General features: G+C 43.0%; 2 pseudogenes across 1 annotated transcript; both read left to right on the top strand.

The window, feature by feature from the left end:
- Nucleotides 1–782: 782 nt before the first annotated feature.
- On the top strand, nucleotides 783–27,446 carry LOC145535699 (zinc finger protein 510-like; annotated as a pseudogene).
- Nucleotides 2,376–4,069, top strand: LOC145535531 (casein kinase I pseudogene; annotated as a pseudogene). Its single transcript, XR_014075450.1, has 2 exons — nucleotides 2,376–2,586; nucleotides 2,811–4,069. The product of XR_014075450.1 is annotated as a casein kinase I pseudogene (transcript).

Below are 27,446 nucleotides of genomic sequence, written 5' to 3'. Positions count from 1 at the left end.
TGAAAATAACCATGAATACATTTACAGTTAGAACTTGTGGTAAGATACCTCGTAAAACCTTACCAAATTCATTTCTGTGGTAGGTAGAAATAAATGACTCAAATGAACTTCAAAAGCAGATTTCATGCACTGATTAAAATCGGATTGTTTATTTTAAATACAAGCTACATTTTATATAAATTGTGAACTCAAGAGCTTAAAGATAGAATATTCAAAAGTTAAAACATCTTACAATAAGCTAAACAGTATCATTTTTGAAAAAGAAGGACATATGTAGTTTTCACTTGGGAATGTTGAATTTATGATGCAGTTTTCATATACGGAAACGTTGAATTTATGATGCAGTTTTCATATACTGAGATGTTTGCTTGTGCAGTACAATTGGTTTAAATGCCAATTTATGTGGACTTTGCATGTAATATACAGTGAGACACAGTAATTTTACCTAAATTACAGTGCAGTTTAGTTAATCTATTGTTAACACTGACTCAGTGTCTGCCTTTAATTATAAATGACATGTTGAAAACTTAAGGAAGTAAGTGCTACATATATGCAATATAAAATAGTAATGTGACACTGATGCTGTTAACCAAAGGGCAGAATAAATAAGCAAAATGCCAAAAGGGGTCTTAATTGAAATGAAAATTTAATTTTGTTTTTAAAATATTGTTTATCTTTATTTATTTTGTGGTAATATAGTAAATTTTTTTAGAAAATTTTCATAACTTGATAAATTATAGTTTTGTTTGTTAGAAAAGTTTCTCTTAAAAACGTGTACGTAGATGACAAATGGTGTAAATATTTTGTAAGAGGCTTCAAAATGTTTATACGTGGAAACATACTTACAGGAAAAGCATAAATTGGTTGCTGTTTGGCTTCTTTTTCCCTCTTATTTTTGTATTGTGGTCATTTCCTATGCAAATAATGGAGCAAACAGCTGTATAGTTGTAGAATTTTTTGAGAGAATGAAATTGTTTATATATATAAACGACAATTTTTTTTTTTTGAAAATAAAAAGTGCCTAAAAGAAAAAAAAAAAAAAAGAAACACCTAAAAAGACATGGCAGTGGCTTTGGAATTGGGCAGCGGGTAGAGGCTGGAAAAATTTGTAGGTGCTTGATGGAAAAGGCTAGGTTGCCTCAAAGAAACTGGTGGGAGAAATAGGAATAACTGTGTTTTTGCTGAGGTCTCAGATAGGCTTCCCAGGTGACGCTGGGATGGCAGGAAGGCTCCTGCCGATGCTGGAGACTCGGGTTCCATCCCCGGGTCACGAAGAACCCCCAGAGAAGGAAAGGGCAACCCACTCCAGTTTTCTTGCCTGGAGAATCTCACGGACAGAGGAGCCTGGCGGGCTACAGTTCATGGGGTTACAAAGAGTCGGACCCGACTGAAGCGAATTAGCACACAGCACTGGCCAAGGAACCTAGCGTGTCTGGTACCTACCTGTTTAAAAAATGAATTCTAGGTATTTCCTAAAAGAACTAGAAGATTTAGAAAAGCTAATTTAATCTTAATTTCTGAATAATTCTTTACTGATTGAATTTAACACATGTTGAATACGAGAAATTAATAGCTTTAGCTATTTTTACCCTGCACAGTGTTAGGTATAACTAGGTATTTAATAAGCATAGCATATCATGGCGAAAATCATTCAAGACAACTAACTTCCTAGATCTCTTCCATCCAACCCCCAGTGCTGACCATGTCACCTTGAATGGGACTGTATTGTAACAGGGGTCATTCGAGGACGTCACTGTGGGCTTCAGCAGGGAGGAGTGGCAGCACTTGGCCCCTGTACAGAGGTGCCTGTACCGGGATGTGACACTGGAGACCTACAGCCACCTGTGCGCGGTGGGTAAGTAAGCACAGCTGCCCTGTGCACCTGCCAGGGGCCTCAGAGAGGCTGCTTCCATTCTCAGCTGCTGAATGCTCTGGGGCATCCGAAGTGTGTAATGGTGTCATCCTTGATTTGCCCGAGGTACTTCCGTCCTTTTGCACTTCTTTGAATATTACTCTATTCCCAGGGAAATGGGATCCCTTTCCTGAAGAGCAGATAGAAGTGTGGTTGAAAGGCCCTGAAACCCAATGACCCGGACCCAATCCTGTATCGTGTCCTGTTCACAGGGAACCAAGTTCCCAAACCAGAGGTCATCTTCAAGCTGGAGCAAGGAGAGGGCCCATGGACATTGCAGGAGGAAACCCCACATCACAGCTGCTCAGATGTGTGAGCTGAGGAGATGGGGGACGTGGAGTAGATCTGTTTTTCTAGGAGAGGCTGATGCCTTTGAAAGGCTCTGAAGAGAATCTGGCTTGAAGGTTCTAAGAGCGCCCGTGATCCCTTTCCCAGAGTTCTCTGCGCCACGAAGCGCCCTCCTGGAACTCGGGGCAGTTTGTGTTGGCTGCAGCCGTTGTACCAAGATGGCAGCGTCGGCAGGGTGACGAGGGATCTCGCCTGGCCTGACCGGAGCCGGCGGCCGTGGTGGCAGCGGTATCGCCACCGTAACTTCACGGCTCCCCAGCCCCCGAATTCGCCGCGAAAGCGAGGCCGCGGCCGCCGCCAGAAACAAGTGGCTCAGCCTGCTAAAGGTGAGAACCCCCTTAACAATCTGAGGGCTGGTGAAAAGAAACCTGACAGTAGCGGTGGTCAGGTTCCCCTTGGCCAATTCTGGGCCCTGTAACGCTGAGAAACAGCCAGCGTTTTCTGTTCCTAGCCTGCCTTCACAGCCTTGCTCCGTGGACGAGCCCTACGGGCGTCCATCGTCCCCTTAGAGGTGCTGGGGCTTAACCCTAACGCCATCTTTGTCTCTCAGGATGGCGAGCAGCAGCGGATACAAGGCTGATTTCATTGTCGGAGGGAGATATAAACTGGTACGGCACATCGGCTCTGGCTCTTTCGGGGACGTTTATTTGGCAATTGACCTCACCAACCACGAAGAAGTGGCTGTAAAATTAGAATCACGGAAGGTGAGGCAGCCGCTCTTGATACATGAAAAGGAACTCTACAGCATCCTTGAGGGTGGGGTTGGCATCCCCCAGATACGGTGGTGTGGTCAGGAAACAGTATACAATGTGCTAGTGATGGATCTTCTGGGACCCAGCCTCGAAGACCTCTTCAATTTCTGTTCAAGAAGGTTCACAATGAAAACTATACTGATGCTAGCTAATCAGATGATAAGTAGACTCGAATATGTCCATACGATGAATATGATACATAGAGATATTAAACCAGAAAATTTTGTAATCGGGACTGGGCAGCAGTGGAATAGGTTGTTCCTTATTGATTTTGGTTTGGCCAAGAAGTACAGAGACAGCAGGACAGGGCAACACATACCCTATAGAGACGGTAAACATCTGACTGGAACGCCCGACTTTGTCAGCCTCAACACACATCTTGGGGGTGAACAAAGTCGCCGAGATGACATGGAATCGTTAGGATATCTTTTGATGTATTTTTGTAGAGGCAGCCTGCCATGGCAGGGACTAAAGGCTCCAACAATGAAGCAAAAATGTAAAATGATTAGCAAAATTAAGACGACCACGCCTGCTGAAGTCTTATGTGACGGATTTCCTGTAGCATTTGCCATGTACTTAAAGCACTGTCGTGGGCTGTCCTTTGAGGAAGCCCCAGATTATACGTACCTGAGGCGGCTATTCCGCACTCTTTTCAGGACCCTGAATTACCAACATGACTATGCATTTGATTGGATAGTGTTAAAGCAGAAAGCAGCACAGCAGGCTGCCTCTTCAAGTGGGCAGGGTCAGCAGGCCCAAACCCGGACAGGCAAGCCAAGTGACAAAACCAAAAGTAAAGTGAAAACTTCTCAAGCATGAATCAAGGAACAGAAGACGCAGAGCAGGAGATTGGAGCAGGAAATTAATTTCCCTATAAACGCTTTGGTCAGCAGAGATGTGGTGTCTCCTGAAGGCTCTGTAATTAGTGAAACATGGTATCTGGTTTTCTATATCACTTTTTCAAGTGGAAAAGTTCACTAAATGCTTGACACACACAAATTGGTGGGAAAATTGTGCCTATGCCAGTTTTAATTAAAATCGTTTATTTTGAACTCGACTGCTTTGAGAGATCTCATTTCAGAAGAACAACCCGTACAGTCTTTAAGCACAGTTGCTATGGCTGTAAATGCATTCTGAGGGTTTATCCAACCCTGGGGTTTGCAAGTTGTTCACTTAAAACATTCTTTAAATGGTTGGCTACTTGTTTGCAAGCCAGCTGTTATGGTAGCAATCCAAGATTCCAGTGTTTGATCATATGAAAGACTGTGCCTGCTTACCTGTGCTAGAAATAACAGCATCTTAAGTGAAGGCTTAAGAAAAACTTAGTGACCACTAGATTACCCTTAGGACTGCATTAATTCTCTAATGTTCTTGGTATTTAAGAAAAAGCATATTTGTCACAGAATTTTAGTTAACATCTTACAACTGAACATGGATATATGTTTAGGTAAACTAGTCACTATAAACATCTACATGATCTGGAACTTGTTTTTACTTGGAAACGAGAGCTTTTTGGTTTACAGATTCACTAAAAACTGTAAACTGTTTCTGTAAAAAAATAAAGTCTCTAAACTTTTAGGGTTGCTTAGGCAGAGTTGACAGAAGCCCCTTTAATACTTAAATGCCATGTCCTAGTATGACCCTTGGGAATATCCATTGTCTTCTTTGCTTGGCTTTTTGGCAGGAGAGCTATCTGCCCTTCTCCCCCTACCCCTGTACTCTAGATCACATGCCACGCTACCATCTCAGGCACCTTGCTTTCCTAGTTATTTTTTTCCTTCCCTACTACTTGGTGCTTCTTTTGTCCTGCCCCCCTCCCCACCATAGTTTTTGTCCTTATGTGTTCGGATTTCATGGCTCTGCTTCCTTTCAAAAGAACCAATTCCTGCCCTTGCTCCTGCCAATCCCTTTCCATTTCCTCTCCAGCTTCTCAATGTCATCTAAAACCAACCTCATTTTGTTTTATATATGTCAACTCTGACATCAGATTGTATACTCTTGCTCATCACCCTATACCTCATCCTCAGCTGCTAACTTTGTGGTGTTTCAATTTCTCTTATAATCTGCTACTTTGAATGTTAATTGGATTTGTTATCCATGTGGGGTTCCATTCTGTGAAGTGCTTGTTCTTATTGTTCTATCCATTTGTAACTGTAGATATTTTGCGTTTTCCTTGTTGATGAGTACCTTGTTTTCTTTTTACAAACTTTTTTCCTTCCATTCCCTTTAACTGAAAGGCGCTGTCTCCTGTCCTCTGCTCCTCCCTTGCTTAATGGAATCTTCCATCCATTCTGAACACGTTTTATTTTCCTGTTCTACTGACTCATATAGTGATACCCTTAGTCCTTGCATTATGTCTGTACCTTAGTACCAAAATTTACCTATGTGGAGTGACATTCCTCACTGTGCAGTTCTTTCACTCTAAATATATTATTAACTGGAATCATCATTGCCCAAATCAGATATTGTTCTCCAATATTCTTCACTCTGCAATTCCTCTTTTTTTCTCTTTTTGAAAGTGTTATTTAAATGCCCCCCCCTTTTAAGTCCCATCTCTGTCACCACAACACAAGTCCATATTGTATCCTGGTTGAATCATTCTGTTCTTAGTGGGATAACTAATTCCATTTTTTGACAAGTTTATTTTAAGTGCTACTGACAGATATCATTACCTAAACCATGACATTTATCTTGTGCTAGCCTTATGAAATAAAATTGCAGTTACTCCCTATTATGTAGCACATGATAATGAAACTTTGCTCTTAATGACAGCAGGCCCCTTATTTCTAACTCAAACTTGTATCTGTATATCTTCCACAACTCATGTTTAACTCCAGTTTTCTTAATGCTTCCTACATAGGAAATTTCTCTCTGTGCCTGGGCTATTGATTATTTAGGGCTCTATTTAGATACAGGCTTCACCTGTTCCATAAAATTGGGCCCTTAATCACTCCAGTATCTAATATATTTTTTTCCTTTTCTCACCCCCACCATCCCATAGAACTCAGAGCAAATGAAAACTTTCCCCCCTCTATTTAATTTTTAATTTAATTGGAAGGAAAAAGTTTGGATAAAGAAAAGAAGGTACTCATCAAGAAGGAAAATGCAAAATATCTACAGTTACAAATGGATAGAACAATAAGAACAAGCACTTCACGGAATGGAACCCCACATGTATAAGAAATCCAATTAACATTCAAAGTAGCAGATTATAAGAGAAATTGAAACACCACAAAGTTAGCAGCTGAGGATGAGGTATAGGGTGATGAGCAAGAGTATACAATCTGATGTCAGAGTTTGTTTGTTTGTAGAGATGACACATTCACAAACTTTGAAATTCAGATGTGTGAAAGAGTAGACACTAAAACATCTCACTCTCACCTCTACGCTCCGGTTCTCTTCCCCGGGGACTACCCATGTTAATCATTTTTTTGCTTTCTTTCCAGAAATATATCTTTAAAGATAATGTTTTTCGATTGTGTGGTACATGATTGTATTCCATCCTATACCTATGAGGAAACTTTAAACAATTAATAATATTTTATCCTTAAATTTTCTAGTGGAAAAATGGAGCAAACAGTTCAAGTACTGACATTAATAGTGTTTTGGAGATGTTTCAGTGGGTTTTTATTTTTAAAGTGTGTCAAAAAGAGTTCGTTAGTAGGAAGGGGGAAATGGCTTGAAAACAAAAAAGAATTCAGCCTTGTGCATTAATCACTCTAGTGAAGGAGACAGCTCTCCCTCAAAAAGCATCAAGGCGGGCAGCATAGATAAAGTCTGCTTTTAACATTCAGAGAAAATTATGTCTCCCTAAAGTTGTGGTGAGACTGTGGACTAATTTTCAGAGCATAGTGCTCTTAACTGGTCTATGAATCACATATGTATTTTGAACTGGCACAAAGAGCAGAAAGAGCCAAATGAATGGAAGACGTGTATGTGAATAATTATTGGAGTGGGGAATAAGCTGGATGTTTTGAGGACACGTTCATGACTCGCGGCTTCCCTCATAGCTTGGTTGTTAAGGAATCCGCCTGCAACACAGGGGACACCGGCTTGATTCCTGGGTCAGGAAGATCCTCTGAAGAACGGATAGGCTACCCACTCCAGTATTTCTGGGCTTCCCTTGTGGCTCAGCTGGTAAAGAGTCTGTCTGCAATGTGGGAGACCTGGGTTCGATCCCTTGGTTTGGAAGATCCCCTGGAGAAGGGAAAGGCAACCCACTCCAGTATTCAAGCCTGGAAAATTCCATGGGACTGTTCAGTCCATGGAGTTGCAAAGAGTTGGACACGACTGAGCGACTTTCACTTTGGCAACTGGCAGAATACAAACTCACATTCATAGCTATGTTTCCAGACTGATGACTCTATTTATGTGCTGATAAGGAAGTCTATGGGCTCAGAATGTTAAAGATAATTATTTTCAGCACAGGCATCAACATTTTACATTGAATAGTGTTAGCTGTAACTAAATATTATTGGCTCTAGTGAATTTTGTACATATATACTAAATGAAGTAGAAAGTTGGAAGAAGTCTCAATCCATGCCTGTGAATCGGGATGCATAAGATCTCTAGAATAAATGAAATGAGGCTTGTGGATAAAAAGAGTACAGCATAGGAGTGAAAGAATAGTGAAGCTTGGCAGGGATAAGACAAAGTTCTAGATTTCACTATTTTAGCCTAACTAAAAGAGGAAAACAGACTGGATTTCATGATCTGATCAGGCTCAATATTTCAAAATTTAGTATAATGGGATAATAGCATAACTTATTCATTCTATTTAATATTAAAACCTATTGTATTTCATCTTCTGTACAAAGCATCAGTGATTTTCCCTTCCAGCTGAGTTGGTACGTTACTTAGGGTAAAGCTGAGCTGCTGGAAGAACTAAATGGGTACTATGTAGGTGCATGTTTAGTCACTCAGTCGTGTCCGACTCTTTGCGACCCCGTGGACTGTAGCCCACCTGGCTCCTCTGTCCATGGGATTTCCCAGGCAGCAATGCTGGAGTGGGTTTCCATTCCCTTCTCCAGGGGATCTTCCGACCCAGGGATGGAACCCGTGTCTCTTGTGTCTCCTGCACTAACAGGTGGATTCTTTATCATCTGAGCCACCAGGGAAGCCCCCAAATGGGTACCAGATAGACTATGTAAGTGGAGACGTGCTGCATTGTTTTAATCTCTCCTGCATATGACCCATGCCATCTTGAGAAAAGTATTTACTTGTTCTGGCCTTTAGTTTCCTTTTTAAATAATGTATAATAGTATCCAGCTCATATGGTTTCTGAGAGAATTAAATGAGTTTATATGTGTGTACCTACTTCTGTGTCACATAGGACAGTGCCTGGCATGTCCTAAAAACTATAAGTACATAGCATAAACAGAGAGCAATAGGAGTGTTCTCTATCATCATCATCCTCATCCTCATCTGCTTTCCCTGTGTCCAACCTGGATCACTTGCATGTAGCTCCTCTATATTTGGCTAACTGTTCTAAGTTTGAATTTTACCTTCTTTTTCTCCTTTTAATAAAGACACCTGAGACTGAAATCATAGAGTAGATTACCGTAAAAGCTTCATTTCACAATGAGAAACTGGATGAATTCAAGAGGAATTATTCATTGTTTCTTTTTAATTAAAATGATTATTCATTTTAACGGAGAAGGCAATGGCGACCCACTTCAGTACTCTTGCCTGGAGAATCCTAGAGACGGTGGAGCCTGGTGGGTTGCCATCTATGGGGTCACACAGAGTCAGACATGACTGAAGCAACTTCGCAGCAGCAGCAGCAGCATTCATTTTAAACAAAAACTGTGACAATACAATGACCAGATAAATATAAGGGAAACTAAGATACACCTTTGTGTCATGTTGCTTTCATCAATAAGAACAGATTGAATAAGTATAGAGATTGTGAATGTAAGTACACTGGAATAATAACTTACGTGAGCCCATAGTTAGTTCATAAGAACAACCCCTTAAACATGTGGCAGACCCTACTACAATACACTTAACGACAAGATTACTGTCGATAACACTCTTTTTCCTTAGGCCGACCCCTTTTCCAGTTTACACCTGTTGTTTGGTATAACCACTATTACTATTCTTAATGGCTGCATTGCACAGCTTGTGAGGTCTTAGTTCCCTGACCAGGGATTGAACCCAGATCCTCAGCAGTGAGACCACAGAGTCCTAATTACTGGACTGCCAGGAAGGAAGTCCCCCACCATAATTATTAACAATGCCCCTTCCCCATTCTAAAGTGCCCTGATTTAGATGATAAAGTACAAGGTTAACTCATCTACACTCCATAAGGAGATCAAACTTGTTTTTGAAATTCAATTATCAGGAAACATTTACCCTGGAAGAATTGGCATATTTTCTACCTGTGACCAATGTAAATCTTGCAAATGACTGCATTTCTTTTCCAGCTGCATCTAATAGGAAGGTAAGAAAGAAACTTATAGCTCAATTTTATTTACTTTGCAGGACTATCAGGCACAACTGTCTACACTCAAGATAGATCTTGGTGCTGACTTTGTTCATTCTCTCTATATCTCCTCTGACCTAAATTTATAGAGTCATAGCTGGACATTTTGCTTCAGGGATTCTTTTTTTTTTTCAAATAAATTTATTTATTTTAGTTGGGGGCTAATTACTTTACAGTATTGTAGTAGTTTTTGCCATACATTGACATGAATCAGCCATGGGTTTACATGTGTTCCCCGTCCTGGACCCCCCTCCCACCTCCCTCCCCACCCCATCCCTCTGGGCCATCCCATTGCCCCAGCCCTGAGTATTTGTCTCATGCAGCAAACATGGAATGGGGTTCTGTTTCACATATGATATTATACATGTTTCCATGCTATTCTCCCAGAACGTCCCACCCTCACCTTCTCCCTCAGAGTCCATAAGACTGTTCTATGCATCTGTGTTCTCTTATTCTGTCTCGCATATAGGGTTATCATTACCATTTTTCAAATTCCATATATATGCATTAGTATACTGTATTGGTGTTTTTCTTTCTGGCTTACTTCACTCTGTATAATGGGCTCCAGTTTCATCCATCTCAATAGAACCGATTCAAATGTATTTTTTTAATGGCTGAGTAATATTCCATTGTGTATATGTACCACAGCTTCCTTATCCAGTCGTCTGCTGATGGACATCTAGGTTGCTTCCATGTCCTGGCTATTGTAAACAGTGCTGCGACGAACATTGGGGTACACGCGTCTCTTTCAATTCTGGTTTCCTCAGTGTGTATGCCCAGCAGTGGGATTGCTGGGTCATATGGCAGTTCTATTCCCAGTTTTTTAAGGAATCTCCACACTGTTCTCCATAGGGGCTGTACTAGTTTGCATTCCCACCAACAGTGTAAGAGGGTTCCCTTTTCTCCACACCCTCTCCAGCATTTATTGCTTGTAGACTTTTGGATAGCAGCCATTCTGACTGGTGTGAAATGGTACCTCATTGTGGTTTTGATTTGCATTTCTCTGATAACGAGTGATGTTGAGCATCTTTTCATGTGTTTGTTAGCCATCTGTATGTCTTCTTTGGAGAAATGTCTGTTTAGTTCTTTGGCCCATTTTTTGATTGGGTCGTTTATTTTTCTGGAATTCAGCTGCAGGAGTTGCTTGTATATTTTTGAGACTAATTGTTTGTCTGTTGCTTCGTTTGCTATTATTTTCTCCCATTCTGAAGGCTGTCTTTTCACCTTGCTTATAGTTTCCTTTGTTGTGCAAAAGCTTTTAATTTTAATTAGGTCCCATTTGTTTAGTTTTGCTTTTATTTCCAATATTCTGGGAGGTGGGTCATGGAGGATCCTGCTGTGATTTATGTCGGAGAGTGTTTTGCCTATGTTTTCCTCTAGGAGTTGTATAGTTTCTGGTCTTACGTTTAGATCTTTGATCCATTTTGAGTTTATTTTTGTGTATGGTGTTAGGAAGTGTTCTAGTTTCATTCTTTTACAAGTGGTTGACCAGTTTTCCCAGCACCACTTGGTAAAGAGATTGTCTTTTCTCCATTGTATATTCTTGCCTCCTTTGTTGAAGATAAGGTGTCCATAGGTGTGTGGGTTTATCTCTGGGCTTTCTGTTTTGTTCCATTGATCTATATTTCTATCTTTGTGCCAGTACCATACTGTCTTGATGACTGTGGCTTTGTAGTAGAGCCTGAAGTCAGGCAGGTTGATTCCTCCAGTTCCATTCTTCTTTCTCAAGATTGCTTTGGCTATGCTTCAGGGATTCTTAAAGGCCCCCTAAAGACACTGGGAAAGCAATGGATGCAAAAAAACAAATACATGAATTAATGATAGCTCATTAAAAACTTGGTTACTTCCTGCTTTTTTGGGAAGGAGCTTGGTCTGTGAAGTCATAAGTGTTGTAGAGATCAGATCCACCCGTCTGAAAACACCCACACTTCAGCTGGGGGTCGCACCCTGTGGGAGACCCAAGGAGCACCATATTTCTATGGCCACAAGCTGTGTATCTGTAACTGATATGATTGTGTGACACTTAGAAAAGGCAGGTTTCTCACTGGGACTAAGTGTACCGACTATCCCCTCCTAAGTCGTTAAATATTTTTCCTTACACCCTGATCCAAGACTTCAATTTCTAGAAATCAGTCACGTATATGAAGAAAGATTTAAGTGCATAAATGTAACTACAGTGGTATTAATTGTCAAAACCCAAACTATCCTTCATGCATGTTTACTAACAGTATCAGTACAGTTCATTCGCTCAGTTGTGTCCAAATTTTGCGACCCCAGGGACTGCAGCACGCCAGGCTTCCCTTTCCATCACCAACTGCCGTAGCATGCTAAAACCCATGCCCATCGAGTTGGTGATGCCATCCAACCATCTCATACTCTGTTGTCCCCTTCTCCTACAGCCTTCCATCTTTCCCAGCAACGGGGTCTTTTCTAATGAGTCAGTTACTCACAACAGGTGGCCAAAGTATTGGAGCTTCAGCTGCATCATCAGTCCTTCCAATAATATTCAGGACTCATTTCCTTTCAGATTGACTGGTTGGATCTCCTGGCAGTCCAAGGGACTCGCAAGAGTCTTCTCCAACACCAAAGTTCAAACGCATCAATTCTCTGCCCGTCAGCTCTCTTTATGGTCCAACTCTCACATCCACACATGACTACTGGAAAAACCATAGCTTTGACTAGACGGACCTTTGTGGGCAAAGTAATGTCTCTGATGTTTTTCATGCTCTCTTGGATTGTCATAGCTTTTCTTCCAAGAAGCAAGTGTCTTTGAATTTCATGGCTTCAGTCACCATCTGCAGTGATTTGGAGCCCAAGAAAATAAAGTCTCTCACTGTTTCCATTGTTTCCCCATCTATTTGCCATGAAGTGATGGGACCGGGTGCCATCATCTTCGGTTTTTGAATGTTGAGTTTTAAGCCAGCTTTTTCACTCTCCTTTTCCACTTTCATCACGAGGCTCTTTAGTTTCTCTTTGGTTTCTGCCTTAAGGGTGCTGAAATTTGCACCTGTGAAGTTATTGATATTTCTCCCGGCAATCTTGATTCCAGTTTGTGCTTCATCCAGCCAGGCATTTCCCATGATGTACTCTGCATAGAGGTTAAACAAGCTGGGTGACAGTATACAACCTCGACGTACTCCTTTCCCGGTTTGGAACCAGTCTGTTCTACCACGTCCAGTTCTAACTGTTGCTTCTTGACCTGCATACAGATTTCTCAGGAAGCAGGTCAGGTGGTCTGCTATTCCCATCTCTTGAAGAATTTTCCAATTTGTTGTGATGCACACAGTCAAAGGCTTTAGCATAGTCAATAAAGCAGAAGTGGATGTTTTTCTGGAACTCTCTTGCTTTTTCGATGATTCAACGGATGTTGCAATTTGATCTCTGGTTCGTCTGCCTTTTCTAAAAGCAGCTTGAACATCTGGAAGTTCACGGTCCACGTACAGTTGAAGAAGCCTGGCTTGGAGAATTTTGACCATTACTTCGGTAGCGTGTGAGGTGATTGCAATTGTGCAGTAGTTTGAACATTCTTCGGCATTGCCTTTCTTTGGGATTGGAATGAAAACTTACCTTTGCCAGTCCTGTGGCCACTGCTGAGTTTTCCAAATCTGCTAGCATTTGAGCACAGCACTTTCAGAGCATCATCTTTTAGGATTTGAAATAGTTCTACTGGAATTCCATCACCTCCACTAGCTTTGTTCATAGTGGTGCTTCCTAAGGCCCACTTGAGTTCACACTCCAGGTTGTCTGGCTCTAGGTGAGTGATCAGACCATCATGGTTATCTGGTTCATGAAGATCTTTTTTGTATAGTTCTCTGTATTCTTGCCACCTCTTCTTAATATCTCCTGCTTCTGTTGAGTCCATAACATTTCTGTCCTTTATTGTGCCCATCTTGGCATGAAATGTTCCCTTGGTGTTTCTAATTTTCCTGAAGAGATCTCTAGTCTTTCCCATTGTGTTGTTTTCCTCTATTTCTTTGCATCGATCACTGAAGAAGGCTTTCTTATCTCTCCTTGCTAGTCTTTGGAACTCTGCATTCAAATGGGTATATCTTTCCTTTCCTCCTTTACCTTTAGCTTCTTTTCTTTTCTCAGCTATTTGTAAGGCCTCCTCAGACTACCATTTTGCCTTTTTGCATTTTTTTTACTTGGGGATGCTCTGGATCAGTGCCTCCTGTACAATGAACCTCTGTCCATAATTCTTCAGGCACTGTGTCCTTTGGATCTAATCCCTTGAGTCTATTTGTCACTTCCACTCATAATCGTAAGGGATTTGATTTAGGTCATACCTGAATGGTCTAGCGGTTTTCCCTACTTTCTTCAGTTAAAGTCAGAATTTGGCAATAAGGAGTTCATGATCTGAGCCACAGTCAGCTCCCGGTCTTGTGTTTGCTGACCATATAGAGCTTCTCCATCTTTGGCTGCAGAGAATATAATCAACCTGATTTTGGTATTGACCATCTGGTGATGTCCATGTGTAGAGTCTTCTCTTGTGTTGTTGGAAGAGGGTGTTGCTATGAGCAGTGCGTTTTCTTGGCAAAACCCTGTTAGCCTTTGCCCTGCTTTGTTTTGTCCTTCCAGGCCAAATTTGCCTGTTACTCCAGGTATCTCTTGACTTCCTGCTTTTGCATTCCAATTGCCTATAATGAAAAGGACATCTGTTTTGCGTGTTAGTTCTAGAAAGTTTTGTAGGTCTTCATAGAACTGTTCAACTTCCGCTTCTTCAGCACTACTGGTTGGGGCATAGACTTGGTTTACTGTGCTACTGAATGGTTTGCCTTGAAACGAGCAGAGATTATTCTGTCATTTTTGAGATTGCACCCAAGTATCAGACTCTTGCACATCAGACTCTTTCACTGACTGTGAGGGCTACTCGATTTCTTCTAAGGGATTCTTGCCCACAGTGTTAGATATAACGGTCATCTGAGTTAAATTCACCCATTCCAGTCTATTTTAGGTCACTGATTCCTAAAATGATTCCTAGATTGACAGTATATTGGTTATAAAAATGATGATACATGCAAAAACTCAATATTATGCAACTGTTAAATTTGCATACAAAAATATTTGCCGACATGGAGAAATGTTTAAGTTAGTGTAAAGAGCAAAAAATGAAGGTAAACAAACAATTCTAATTTTCATATAAACTAAGTGTGCATATATTACTAATATATTAAACACTCAGGAACAGACACACATGCACATACACAGAAAAAATGTCTGAAACCATAAACATCAAAACGTTAATAGAATTGATAGTTAGGTGATAATAGAGTTAGAGGTCATTTTAATTTTCTTCTTTCTACTTAGATTGTGTCACTTCCTGTTACAAAAATGAAACTATTTTTATATAATCATATATATTAATATACATTTTTACACATTTATAAACATATATGAATCTATATAATAATATAAAATACATTTAACTATTTCAAATCCATATAATCAACAAAACTAAAGTAATGCAGTTTTATAACACATACTGTCTTACTGAGCTCCTGTGACAACCAGCCTGTCCCCGAAGTTGACAGCAGACTCGGGAGTGTCAGAAGAAGGGAGCTGTGGGGCAATGTCTGGCTCCCTCATTCTCCTCTGTTTGCAAAATTTCAAGGGGAACTTTTAGTGGGAAAGCTGGTCTTGGCTGGAGTGTGGGGAGGGTGGAGGACACAGTCAGGAGACCTGGCTCCAGTTCATTACAGTCACAACCCCAGGGACCTGGGCAACTCATGTACCTTCTCAGGCCACTTTATTCATCTTTGAGAAGAAGAGGAAGAACTAGAAGGGCCCTAGAGACTGTGTTCACCCTACTACCTGGCCATCCTCTAGGTTCCAAAAAAAAAAAAAAGGAATTTTCTGCCCTAGATCAGGGTAGAGGGGAAATTAGCAAATCCCCAAGGATCAGGAAAACAGAAGTTCGGGTGGTGATCAGCTGAGCCTTTGCCACAGAGCCAGTGGGGCGTGCTGGACATCAGGGGGCAATGTCTCCCAGGCTGGGGCTGGTGGTCACCCTACCTGAACATTGCTGCCTGCAGACACCCTGGACCTCCCCCTCTCCCCGGCTCTGGGGCTCACCCTTCATCCCACCTTTCCTCCATCAACTACATCACATTTTTCACTGAAACAGGCAGGGCTCTGGATGTGGGACACCAGCCACGTGGTACTCACGCTCAGCAGTGGGATGGTGATTCATCTCAGGGGCAGCAAGTCTGGAATCTGCCCCTCCTGTGACACACTTGCTCTGCCCTGAGGCCCTGCTGATCAATATCAGGTACCTCATTTAATTTTCACTGTAACCTTGCCAGCTACATGACAATGATGATCATTAAAACCATTTGGCAGCAGAAGCTGTTGAAGCACAATGAGGCTAAGTCAGTTATCCCAAGGTCACACTACTAGCAAGTAGAAAGACCAGGAAATACTGAAGCCAAGGTCAGCCGACTCCAAAGTCAGTCTGTGATTCTGAACCCCATACCGGGTCGGCTCCCAATAAACAATACTCCTATTATCCATCGTCTTCAAGATGCTCCGGCTGAAGGAGGACATCTTGTGGGCATAAACTGAGCTTCTGCATATTTCTGTGCACATCCACAGCAACCTGCTTGAATTTCCCTTTTCTGACAGAGGCCAAAACTCAAACTCATCCTCCCTCCTTTCTTAGACCCTGGAAACCAGGTGTGCACCAAGTCCCCCTGTGACTGACCAACTCAAAAATGTTGGTCTCTGCTCACCTCACGTCCCTGGCACTATACCCCTGATTCCTCTCGCTGCCAATCACTCACTGACCAGCAGAATCCACCCATGGATGCACTACAGGGACTGCCAGAGGACACTTCAAAGTCACTTGAATGGCCAGGCTCCTCATATTACTAATCCACAGTGATGACTATGACAACACTGAATAATAACCAACACAAGTGCAGCAGTGCCCCATCCCACGCAGGTTTCCAATTATCTGTCTCCCCAGACTACCAATTAATGACCCACGTAGTTTTGAAAACTGCCTCATGGAGCAGCCAAACACTGAACTTTCCTGATGGATGCTATGGTTTTCATTTCAGAAACCCACCTAGTATCTTTCACAAAATCACTGACCCTCCAGTCCCTACCTGTCTGTCTCCACATCCCCATAAACTGAGTTGTCGAAAACAACACATACTGATTATCTCATAGTTTCTGTGGGTCAAGATCCTAGGCACGGCGTAGCTCGATTGTCTGTTTCAGGGTCTCTCGTGTGGCTGCCATCAAGGTCTCAGCAGGGCTTGGGGCCTCATGCGAAGGCTCACCTGGGGAAGGATGTTTTTCCAAGCTCATTTATGTGGTTTTTTGCAGGATCCAGTTCATCTGGGCTGTTGGACTGAGAGCCTCAGTTTCATACTATTCGTCAAAGGCAATCCTGAGTTCCCTGCTATCTAGGCCTCCCCAACACGGCAAGTTGGTTCACTAAGTCCACAAGGAAGAGAGTCTGTTAGCAAGACACAAGCTACAATCTCTTGTAAGCAAATCACGAAGGTGGCATCTCCTTAGTGTTAAAGGTATGCTACTGCTTAGAAGTGAGTCACACAAATGGAGGGAATTACACAAAGTCTTGACTACCAGGAGTCTGGGATCACTGGGAGCCATCTTAGAAGCCACTTCTCATAGGCCATCAATAAAGAAGGACTCTTGGATACCTATATGTGTATGGCTGAGTCCCTTTGTTTGCCACCTGAAACTATCACAACATTGTTAATCTGCTACACTCCAATACAAAAATAAAAAGTGTACTTAAAAAGAAGGACTCTAGTGCAGAGATCCTATACCCACTCCCAAGAAAACACTCCTTAAAGCAAAAGAACAACAGGTTCAGACACTAAATAATTTGAAGACTCTTCCACCAGTTTACTCTATTTGATGAAAACACTAAAGGAAGTATTCTAAATAAATGAATACGGAATGAGAAGATAGACCTCAAAATAAGAGAGCAAAACAATGGTTAGCAACAACTGTTGTGGTAAAACATTTGCACATTCATGTAACTAGAGTTAAATTATGGTAAATAAAGTGATTGGGACCTTGAGGTACAAATACTAAGTAAGTTTTCTTGAAGCAGAATTGACTTACCCTAAGAAAAATACAGTCTTCCAAAGATCAGTATAAATATTGCTAGAAAAACCCAAAAATAATACTGTTCATCTTCCTGAGGCAAATACGGGTGATAAATATCCTTCTCTACAAGGAAAGGCTGATTATATTCTGATCAAATAATAGAGAACACATAAATCATGCCTGTTAGAAGTGACCCAATATATAATTGTACAATTAGTAAACATAAAAAGCATTAATGCGGTAAGGGGGAGGGACAAAAATGAACAGAAGCATCAAAGTATTAGGAAGAAGGAAAGAAAAACGTTGCATTTAGGAAACAGTAAAATTGATAATAAGGATGGTATAATAGAAAAGACAAGATTATCGTACTTACACGTATTTAAATGGACTAAAGCCGAAGACACAAGTGTGCGATGAGAGCAACAAATGCATACAGTTGAAAAGAAGCATACCTTAAACAGTGAGAAAAATAAGGTTTAGGCAAAGATACACAAGGTTGTGCATGCTCAGTTGCTCAGTCGTGTCTGACTCGTTGCAAGTCCTGGACTGTAGCCCCCAGGCTCTTCTGTCCATGGAATTTTTCAGGCAGGAATACTGGAGTGGAGCGCCACTTCCTACTCCAGGGGATCTTCCCGACCCAGGGATAGAACCCATCTCTCCTGCATTGCGGGTGGATTCTTTACCACTGAGTCACCTGGGAAACCCACACACAAGGTTAGTGGCTGCAAAATAAAAGAAGCAGTGATGATGTGCTTGGCAAAGTAAATTCAAGGTCAAAAGGACTCAACAAGCAAAACAGAGAAAACCTATAGTGGTGTTGTGCAAAAGAGCCTAAGATTGTGCAAAACTTTAGGGTTTCCCACCTCTACCTGCCAAAAACACAACTACAAAGAGAAATTTGTCTTAAAATATTACAACATTTATTCTATCTTTTGATAACAGAAGAGTTGGAACAGACAAAAAGACAAAAGTCAGAGTAAAGAAGCAGTAACTGTCAAACTAGATAGAAAAGTCCTAATGAGTAATCTGAACCTAACAGAAAATATGTTTTCTTACATCCATGAAAAGTCTTACAAAACTCACTTGAGTAATCTGGGCCACAAAGAAAATCTTGAGTCATATTTTGAGTATTCATATTCAACATGCTACATTCTCTCATCACAGTAAAAGCATAATTACAAATATAGAAAGGAAAGATAGCCAAAACTGCTTAAGCAGTTAGAAACTAAGAAACATTCCTCAAAAGGTAGAATCAGAGTGAGAAATCAATTCTGAAGTTGCACTTTTCAGACCAGAGTTTATGAGGTACAGCTGCATTAGAAAAACGTGTGTAGTTTCAAATCCTTTACTACTATAATAGACTGGAAAACAAAAAATAATAAAGTTAGGAATTCAATTCAAGAAAGAACAAAATGAAGCAAACACATACAAATGAAACACAAAACAAACAATCAAGGTGGCAATTAATCAAATGAAAGTTTACATAAATAAATATAAACTTAGGGAGTATAAATAAAACTAACATCTAATCTTATAATTATTTAAAGGGATTAGCTCCTGGAAAATATGATCAAGAAAGAAAAAAATACAATACTGGGAATAAAAAAAGGAGATATGGCACCAGATAGGGAGTGCATTAGATAACTAATATACTCGTGATGGTGGAATACGAGGTGTAAGTCTAGAGCAACATCCCGAAATATTTAGATGAAATATCTGAGTCCATGCAGAAGAAACAATAGTGAAAATTACTTGCCCCCCAAAAATCTCTGAGGGTCAAGTGAATATAAAAAGAACAGGAAGAGTAGTTGAAGTCTCTCATTGGAGGCATACCAGTCCCCACAGGCAGCGTTACTGGACACACCTCCACTGGCCTGGCAGGGCCTGGCAAAGGCAGATGTGGCAGAGGTCCCAATCCTCTTCTGGCAACCCTACAGGCATTAGGTAGACAGAGTCAGCTGGAAAGAGTAGACCCAGAGCAGGGTAGTGGGAAGAGGAGAACAAGACAGGATCAGAGGTCTGGGAGTGGGGGTGTGCATAGACCAGGACTCTACTGACAGGGGCCAAGGCTGACAGAAGGGCTGGGATCTCATGGTATGGTGAGGGGTGGAACAAGATGGGCAGGGGCAAGGGCACGATCGCATTGACACCTTGAACTCTCCTCAGTGTCCCAAAGCGGAATCATCACCTTTTCCCTCCATTGCAACATTTTTCCAGCACCTCTGGCCTGGGGAATGCCAAGAATTATACAGAAGTTGGTCAAAGTGCACTGATCAGGTGACAATGACAGAACTGATGGCCTGGGATGGGGGACTCAGGGTCACTGGTGCCCACTTTGTAGCCTCACCTCTCCCTTGACAGAAAAGGACAAACTGAGCTGAGTGTGCAGCACTTCTCAGCCAACTCCAAATGAGCCTGCCACCCAAGTAAAGCTGCACTGTGACCCACCACCATCGGAGGTGTGGAATTGAGTTTGTGGGCACAGAGACTGGATTAGGGGCCACCAGGAGATATTAAAATGTCTTGCTAATCTCAAGTTTCTAAACAAAACTCTGGCCAGTGGGAGATGAGCACAGGGCAGACCCTTTGGCCCCGCCCAGATTCAGGAAAGAGAGAGACGGGGGATAAGAGAAAGGACTGAAATGGGGAAATTTTAAAGACCAGTCCACCTTAAGGAGGCGTAGAGACAGGATACTAAATGGGGAACAGAGAAGCACAGAGAAACTTTGAGATGCCCTGAGAAAGACATGGTTATAGGAACAGGTGTGTGAGAAATTTGTAGTGTCTCCCTTGGGCCAGGTATCGGGCATAGGACCTCAGTTGAGCAGAGCTCAGCTGTCTATTCTGGAGTGAAGGTCAGTGGTGAGTGGATCATGCTGGATTGCTTGGTGAAGCATCAGGGCCGGCAACCCTGTCCGATTCATCATGGCTGTGCGCTCCTTGTGTTCCTGCTCAACCAGCTCGTGCAACTGCGGGGGGTAAGTGTAAGAAGGGGCTTCTAGGATCCCATGCTGCCCCTCAGCCACACTCAGCCTCGTAACCTACCACACAAACATGCTCTAGGTCCACCTCGGCACGCCTCAGCTTCTCCCAGCAATAGTGGAGGTTGCAAAGGCATTTGGGGAGATGACAGAAATCATCAGTGACCTCAAAGACATTGTGCACTAGTGGACAACCACACACCTGATCATCTGGAGCCTGAGGGCAGAAAGAATAATGATGAGGTATGGAGGGGGGTGGCTATGGAGGGTGATCAGGCAGGTAAATGAGAGGAAGAGGGGGATTGGAGGGCAGTCGGGCAGAAGGAGAGGGCCGGGAAGTGACCTAGCAGGAAGGAAGAGAGGAATTCAGTGATTACTAGGTAAAGAAGAAGGGGGCAAAGCGGGTATGATCAAGCACGGAGGATGGAGGAAGAAGCTAAGCTGGGATGTAGGAAAGGGTGTGATGGGTAGGATGGATGGAAGAGTAGAAAGAGATCAAACAGGAAGGAGAGGAAGGATGGAGGGGAAGTCTGACAGGGAGAAGTAGATGAATGTGAGTGACAGCCGCCCAGTCATGTCCAACTCTTTGCGACCCCATGGACCCATGGAATTCTCTAGGCCAGAATACTGCAGTGGGTAGCCTTTGTCTTCTCCAGGGGATCTTCCCAAACCAGGGATTGAACCCGGGTCTTCCGCATTTCAGGCGGATTCTTTACTAGCTGGACCACAGTAGATGAATGGAGGTTGGTAAAACACAGAGGAGGTGAGGAATGGGGTCAGGAGTGTGGAGGGATGAGGGCTGATCAAGCAAAGAAGAAGGGATTTTGGAGATGAGAAGCAGGGAGAAGGTGACTGGACAAGTGAGGCAGCAAGAACAAAAACATAAATGAAGGGAAGTCCGAAATTCAAAAGAGAAGAATTGAGGGTGGCTTTTCAGGGATGGTTGGGGTGGAATGTCGGGCAGGGGCTAGGAAAAGAAAGTAGCTGGGCACGCAAGGAGACAGGAGGAACAGGAGATGGTTTTACTGAGCAGGAGAGGAATGGAGGCTAGACAGGCAGAAAGAGAGAGACAGGCAGAAAGAGAAATGTTTGGAGGGGTGTGGTCAGGCAAGGAGCTTATCAATAAAGAAACAGCAACCAGGCAGAGAGAAAAGTGAGACTAGAAGATGCCTGAGCAGTAGGGCGGGGGAGTGTAGGGGAGGTCAGGAAGAGAGGAGGGGACCCATCGAGATTGGTCAGTAGGTATGAAAGCAGTCAGGCAGAGGGAAGAAGGAATAGGAGGCACTTCAAGCATGGAGAACCAGAAGAAGAAGGTGGTCAGGTAGGGAGAAGGGGAGAAATGGAAGGTCATGAAATAGAGAAGGAAAAGTCTCACCTTGGGGTCCACTGAGGGCTTGGGACCTCTTACTCTGTGGGTTGTAAACATCTTAGAAGAGCCTTGTGGCTCTGGGGAGAGATTGAAAGTGAGGTGCTAAAGATGAAGAGGAGGGTGGTTTCACCCTGAACCCAGGCCACACTTTCTCCCAATCCCACCCAAGTGGGCTTCCCTGGTGGCTCCTCACACAAACCCTGCCCCCCAATTCACCCACTTTTGCCTCTGAGCCCACCCACATCCTGCCCTTGATCTTGCCCACCCTGCTCCTGCTCCTGTCCACATCATGCCTTGGAAGCTTCAGCTTCATCATCAGTCCTTCCAATGAATATTCAGGGATGATTTCCTTCAGGATTCACTGGTTTGATCTCCTTGTAGACCAAGGGACTCTCAAGAGTCTTCTGCAGCATGAATATTTACCAGAAAAGGCAAGCATAGATTAGCCTCAGGGAAAGTTATTGAAACCTGTAGTTCACTGGGTTCCACCTCCAAGGTTCCCTCAATCAGTTGACTTTGAGACTTTTCCCTAGTATTCCCTGGCTGAGGGTTTCGTCCTGGGCTTTCCTGATTCCCTTGTTCCGGCAGGTTCTGCATTCTCAGGAGTCTCTTTCTCCAGTCCCTCATCCAGTGTCTTGGCATAATGTAATAATGACATACAGTTTTCCCACCTAACTTGGCTCCCTTCACGTGTTGTCCAGAGTAGGGGTTCTTCCCTTAGAAAATAGCTGTAACCAAGTGGCTAACACAGTGATGTTTAACTGCTTCTTTTCTCCTTCCTTTTTCTCTAGCATGCCCCCAAATTGAGCAGCTGCTGCTAAGTTTTATGCAATTGTCTGTTCTAGGTTGAAGCAAACGTTGCTAGGACTAGTGGGTGATTTTGAACTGCCTCTGGATCCAGGCCGGTAAGTTGTGGGGTGATTTCTCCCAGCTCACTTTTCGTAGAAGGACTTCAAGTATGGCTATCTGCAGGCCTCTCAGTGGGTCCCTCAAGTCATTAGTTCTTCCATGGTTGTGGGAGGTGGCATATAGTCTGAGTCTTTTGGCCACCTTTCCCCCTGATATGCTGGGTTGCTTTTCGGTCCTGACATGCCTGCTCCATCAACCAACCACAGCCTGCTGCTTGCAGAATTCTGTGCAGCTACCAGGGCACATCCCAATGTTTGGGGCTGTAAATTGAAAACACACTGCCAGGTACTTGTGCAAACTTCTGTGGGTCTTTCCTGGGCCCACAAAAAGAATCCCTCAGTGAATAATGTAGGGAAGTTGAACAGCATGTAGATTTGTACTGTTTCAAGTCTGGGTAGCCACTTAATGGCATCAGTTTCATTGGCAAAGTGGTTAGGGAAGGCTAACTGTCTTGTCATTGAGTCAGGAAAAATGTAGAATTAGATGACTCTTGGGTTTCCTTTCCCATATTGTATTTTTCAGCCTAGCACCATTTTTGCTGGTCTTCCAAGTGACAAATCCCCATCCTGTAGCCACCATGGGAGGTGGGGTGGGGACACCATCTTTTATTAAAGTTCCCACTTACTCCTTAACAGTATTGCTTTCTCATCTCTGCTTTTCTAGCTATATAGTTTGTAGATAAGAAAATACTCTTGAAGGCCGAGATCTAGGCTAAGCCCGAAATGGAGTCAGAGCTGGGGCATGAGACTCACACACCTCACATAGGGCCGATAATTCATTACTGTCTCCTTGGCCTTCTTTGCAGGGAAATCTATTTAACTGCCCATCTTGAAGATCATAGTTTTGCCTTCACTAGAAGTCTGATCGAGGTGTGAAGATAAAGAGATGCTATGGAAAGGGACCAAAATGAGGGGAGACAGCAGAGAAAGGAGGAGGAGGATTTGCAGAAAGAGAAAGTGACTTTAATTCTCCCATTTCCTCTTCCATTTTCCTACATCTTCCCAAATAATGTTTAACCTTCTTCCTAGGATGATACTCATCCTGTAAACACAAGTAATTCCTTTGCTGGGGATGAAAGTGCAAGTGTTAGTCGATCAGTCGTGTCCACCTCTTTGCAACACCATGGACAGTAGCCTGCCAGGCTCCTCTGTCCGTGGGATTCTCCAGGCAAGAATACTGGAGTGGGTTGCCATTCCCTTCTCCAGGGGATCTTCCTGACCCAGGGATTGAACCCAGGTATCCTGCATTGCTAGCAGATTCTTTACCGTCTGAGCCACCAGGGAAACCTGGGCAAGAGGTTCTTCTAAAAACCACCGCATGTGTTAATTCATCCAAATTAATGGAAGCATCCTCAGGCCAACATAAGCCTGCATTTTCCTTTCAAATGGATTCCCTTCCAAATGTCATCTAGAGCTCTAGTGGCCATTCAAGAGAGATCTGCAGGCAACATCTGGGCTTCCCATCTTTCCCACCATTAAAGCTGATGGTGACCCTGATGGATTTTTAGGTCCTGTATTATGCATGCTTACTCAAAAAAAAATCTAGAATTTGGACAGTGAGATCCATGCAGGTAGTATTGGAAAAGAGCAAAGAGCTAAGGGGGAGGCATTTTATAATTCATCTTCACTGGTCTGCTCAGTTCGGGAAATTTCAGGCCATCCCAGCCTCATCAGCAAACTGGGAAAATTAAAAATACAGTCTCCTGAAAACGCAGGAGATCTTCTCCACAAATGGAGAATAGAGACAGAATGATTTCATTACTGAGTATTAAACCAGACTGTGCTTGGCATCATGCGCAATCTGCTAATCAGACTGCAAAGGTAGCAAGAAATCAACCTTTTGCTTAACTGAGCATACACAGTCCAGTACCTGAATGTTCTTAAGAAGAACGACAACTAGTGGTCCTGCAAGAGGACCTGAGACCACCATTTTCTCTACATTCTCTTGTAGTTCATCCTAAGCTCAGCTGGTCATGGTAGTGGCATCTGTGCCAGTTAATTGTCTTTATCCGAAGGCAGAGTCAGACTTCTCCTGTCTCTTATGACAAGCAGGTATCAAGGAAAGATAAGCAAGCCTTCCTAAGTGATCAATGCAAAGAAACAGAGGGAAACAATAGAAAGGGAAAGACTAGAGATGCCTTCAAGAACATTAGAGATACCAAGGGTACATTTCATGCAAAATTGCGCACAATAAAGACAGGAATGGCATGGACCTAACAGAAGCAGAAGATATTAAGAAGGGGTGGCAAGAGTACACAGAAGAACTACACAAAACAGATGTTAATGACCCAGATAACCACGATGGTGTGATCACTCACCTAGAGTCAGATATCCTGGAAGTCAAGATATCCTGAAGTCAGATATCCTGAAGTCAAGTGGGTCTTAGGAAGCACCATTATGAACAAAGTTAGTGGAGGTGATGGAATTCCAGCTGAGCTATTTCAAATCCTAAAAGATGATGCTGTGAAAGTGCTGCGCTCAAATGCCAGCAAATCTGGAAAACTCAGCAGTGGCCAGAGGACTGGCAAAGGTCAGTTTTCATTCCAATCCCAAAGAAAGGCAATGGCAAAGAATGCTCAAACTACCACACAATTGTACTCATCTCAAACACTAGCAAATTAATGCTCCAAATTCTCCAAGCTAGGCTTCAACAGTACGTGAGCCGAGAATTTCCAGATGTTCAAGCTGCTTTTAGAAAAGGCAGAGGAACCAGAGATCAAATTGCCAACATCCGTTGGATCATAAAACAAGCAAGAGGATTCCAGAAAAACATGCATTTCTGCCTTATTGACTATGCTAAAGCCGTCGACTCTGTGGATCTCAACAAACTATGGAAAATTCTTCACGAGATGGGAATACCACACCACCTAAGCTGCCTCCTGAGAAGCCTGTATGCAGGTCAAGAAGCAACAGTTAGAACTGGACATGGAGGAACAGACTGGTTCGAAATTGAGAAAGGATACGTCAAGCCTGTATATTGTCACCCTGCTTATTTAACTTCTATGCAGAGTACCTCATGGGAAATGCCTGGCTGCATGAAGCACAAACTGGAATCAAGATTGTCGGGAGAAATATCAATAACTTCACATGAGCAAATTACACCACCCTTAAGGCAGAAACCAAAGAGAAACTAAAGAGCCTCATGATGAAAGTGGAAAAGGAGAGTGAAAAAGCTGGCTTAAAACTCAACATTCAAAAAACAAAGATGATGGCATCCTGTCCCATCACTTCATGGCAAATAGATGGGGAAACAGTGGAAACAGTGAGAGACTTTATTTTCTTGGGCTCCAGAATCACTGCAGATTGTGACTGCAGCCACAAAATGCAAAGATGCTTGCTCCTTGAAAGAAAAGCTATGACAATCCAAGAGAGTGTGATAAAAATCAGAGACATTACTTTGCCCACAAAGGTCCGTCTAGTCAAAGCTATGGTTTTTCCAGTAGTCATGTATGGATGTGAGAGTTGGACCATAAAGAGAGCTGAGAGGCAGAGAATTGATGCTTTTGAATTTTGGTGCTGGAGAAGACTCTTGCGAGTCCCTTGGACTGCCAGGATATCCAACCTGTCAATCCTAAAGGAAATGAGTCCTGAATATTCATTGGAAGGACTGATGCTGCAGCTGAAGCTTCAATACTTTGGCCACCTGATGTGAATAACTGACTCATTAGAAAAGACCCTGTTGCTGGGAAAGTTTGAAGGCTGTAGGCGAAAGGGACACAGAGGATGAGATGGTTGCATGGCATCACTGACTCGACAGACATGAGTTAGAGCAAGCCCTGGGAGTTGGTGATGGACAGGGAAGCCTGGCGTGGTGCAGCCCATGGGGTTACAAGGAGTCAGACAGGACTGAGGGACTGAACTGAACTGAACTGTGTTCCAGCTTAGAGCCAGGGCCTGAGGCTAAGGTGCCAGGATGACAGAGAGACAGAGCACTGTCTGCTTTGGTGTTTATAGTTCAAGGAGATGGCTCCTAGGCCCAAAAGAAAATTATTCCCGGGTTGTTTTGCTGACAGAAGGCTTATGAACCCTTTTCAGATTTACATATGTACCCAAGGGGCAGAGGAAGGGTTTATAAATACCAGTTTTCTCAAGGAAATGTTCTAAGAAAAGGGAAGGAGGAAAAGGTCTCTTTCTCTTCTAGCAACAGGGAAGATTCCGTTTTTTAAAAACGGCTGTGAGTTTTAAAAGGCTGTGAGTTTCCTAAGCCTGAGTTCCCGCAGAGGTGACGCAGATCATCCTTGACAAATGCCTGCCTGTGCACTGAGTTGCCTTACAGGAAAGGACCCTGAGCCTGGGCAACCTGCTCCCTAAGAGAAGCCTGGAAACCAGCCTTGGAGTCATTTGCTGTAAGCACAAACCTGAGAAATGCCAGGGAAAGAGCACTCGGGGCCTTGCTTTCCTGTCACACTCAGCAAGATGTGTAGGAGCGCAAGAGACCCATGGAGGAGTGTCTTCCAAGTCCAGTGGGACAGAAAAGAAGGCCTAGGCGGTGACACAGCACTCCCAGTGCCATCAGTCTGTGCTGTACATTTGTTTACAGCCACAAAGTCTCAAATGGCCAGGGCCACCGGAGCAACATACATTCCGCTGGCGGTAATCCACAGTGA

Source organism: Giraffa tippelskirchi, chromosome X (genome assembly GCF_054371585.1).
Source record: "Giraffa tippelskirchi isolate mGirTip1 chromosome X, T2T-mGirTip1v1.2.pri, whole genome shotgun sequence".
NCBI classification, from domain to species: Eukaryota; Metazoa; Chordata; class Mammalia; order Artiodactyla; family Giraffidae; genus Giraffa; species Giraffa tippelskirchi.
The sequence above is the reverse complement of the archived record's forward strand: the minus strand, read 5'-3'. Positions and strand labels throughout refer to the sequence as shown.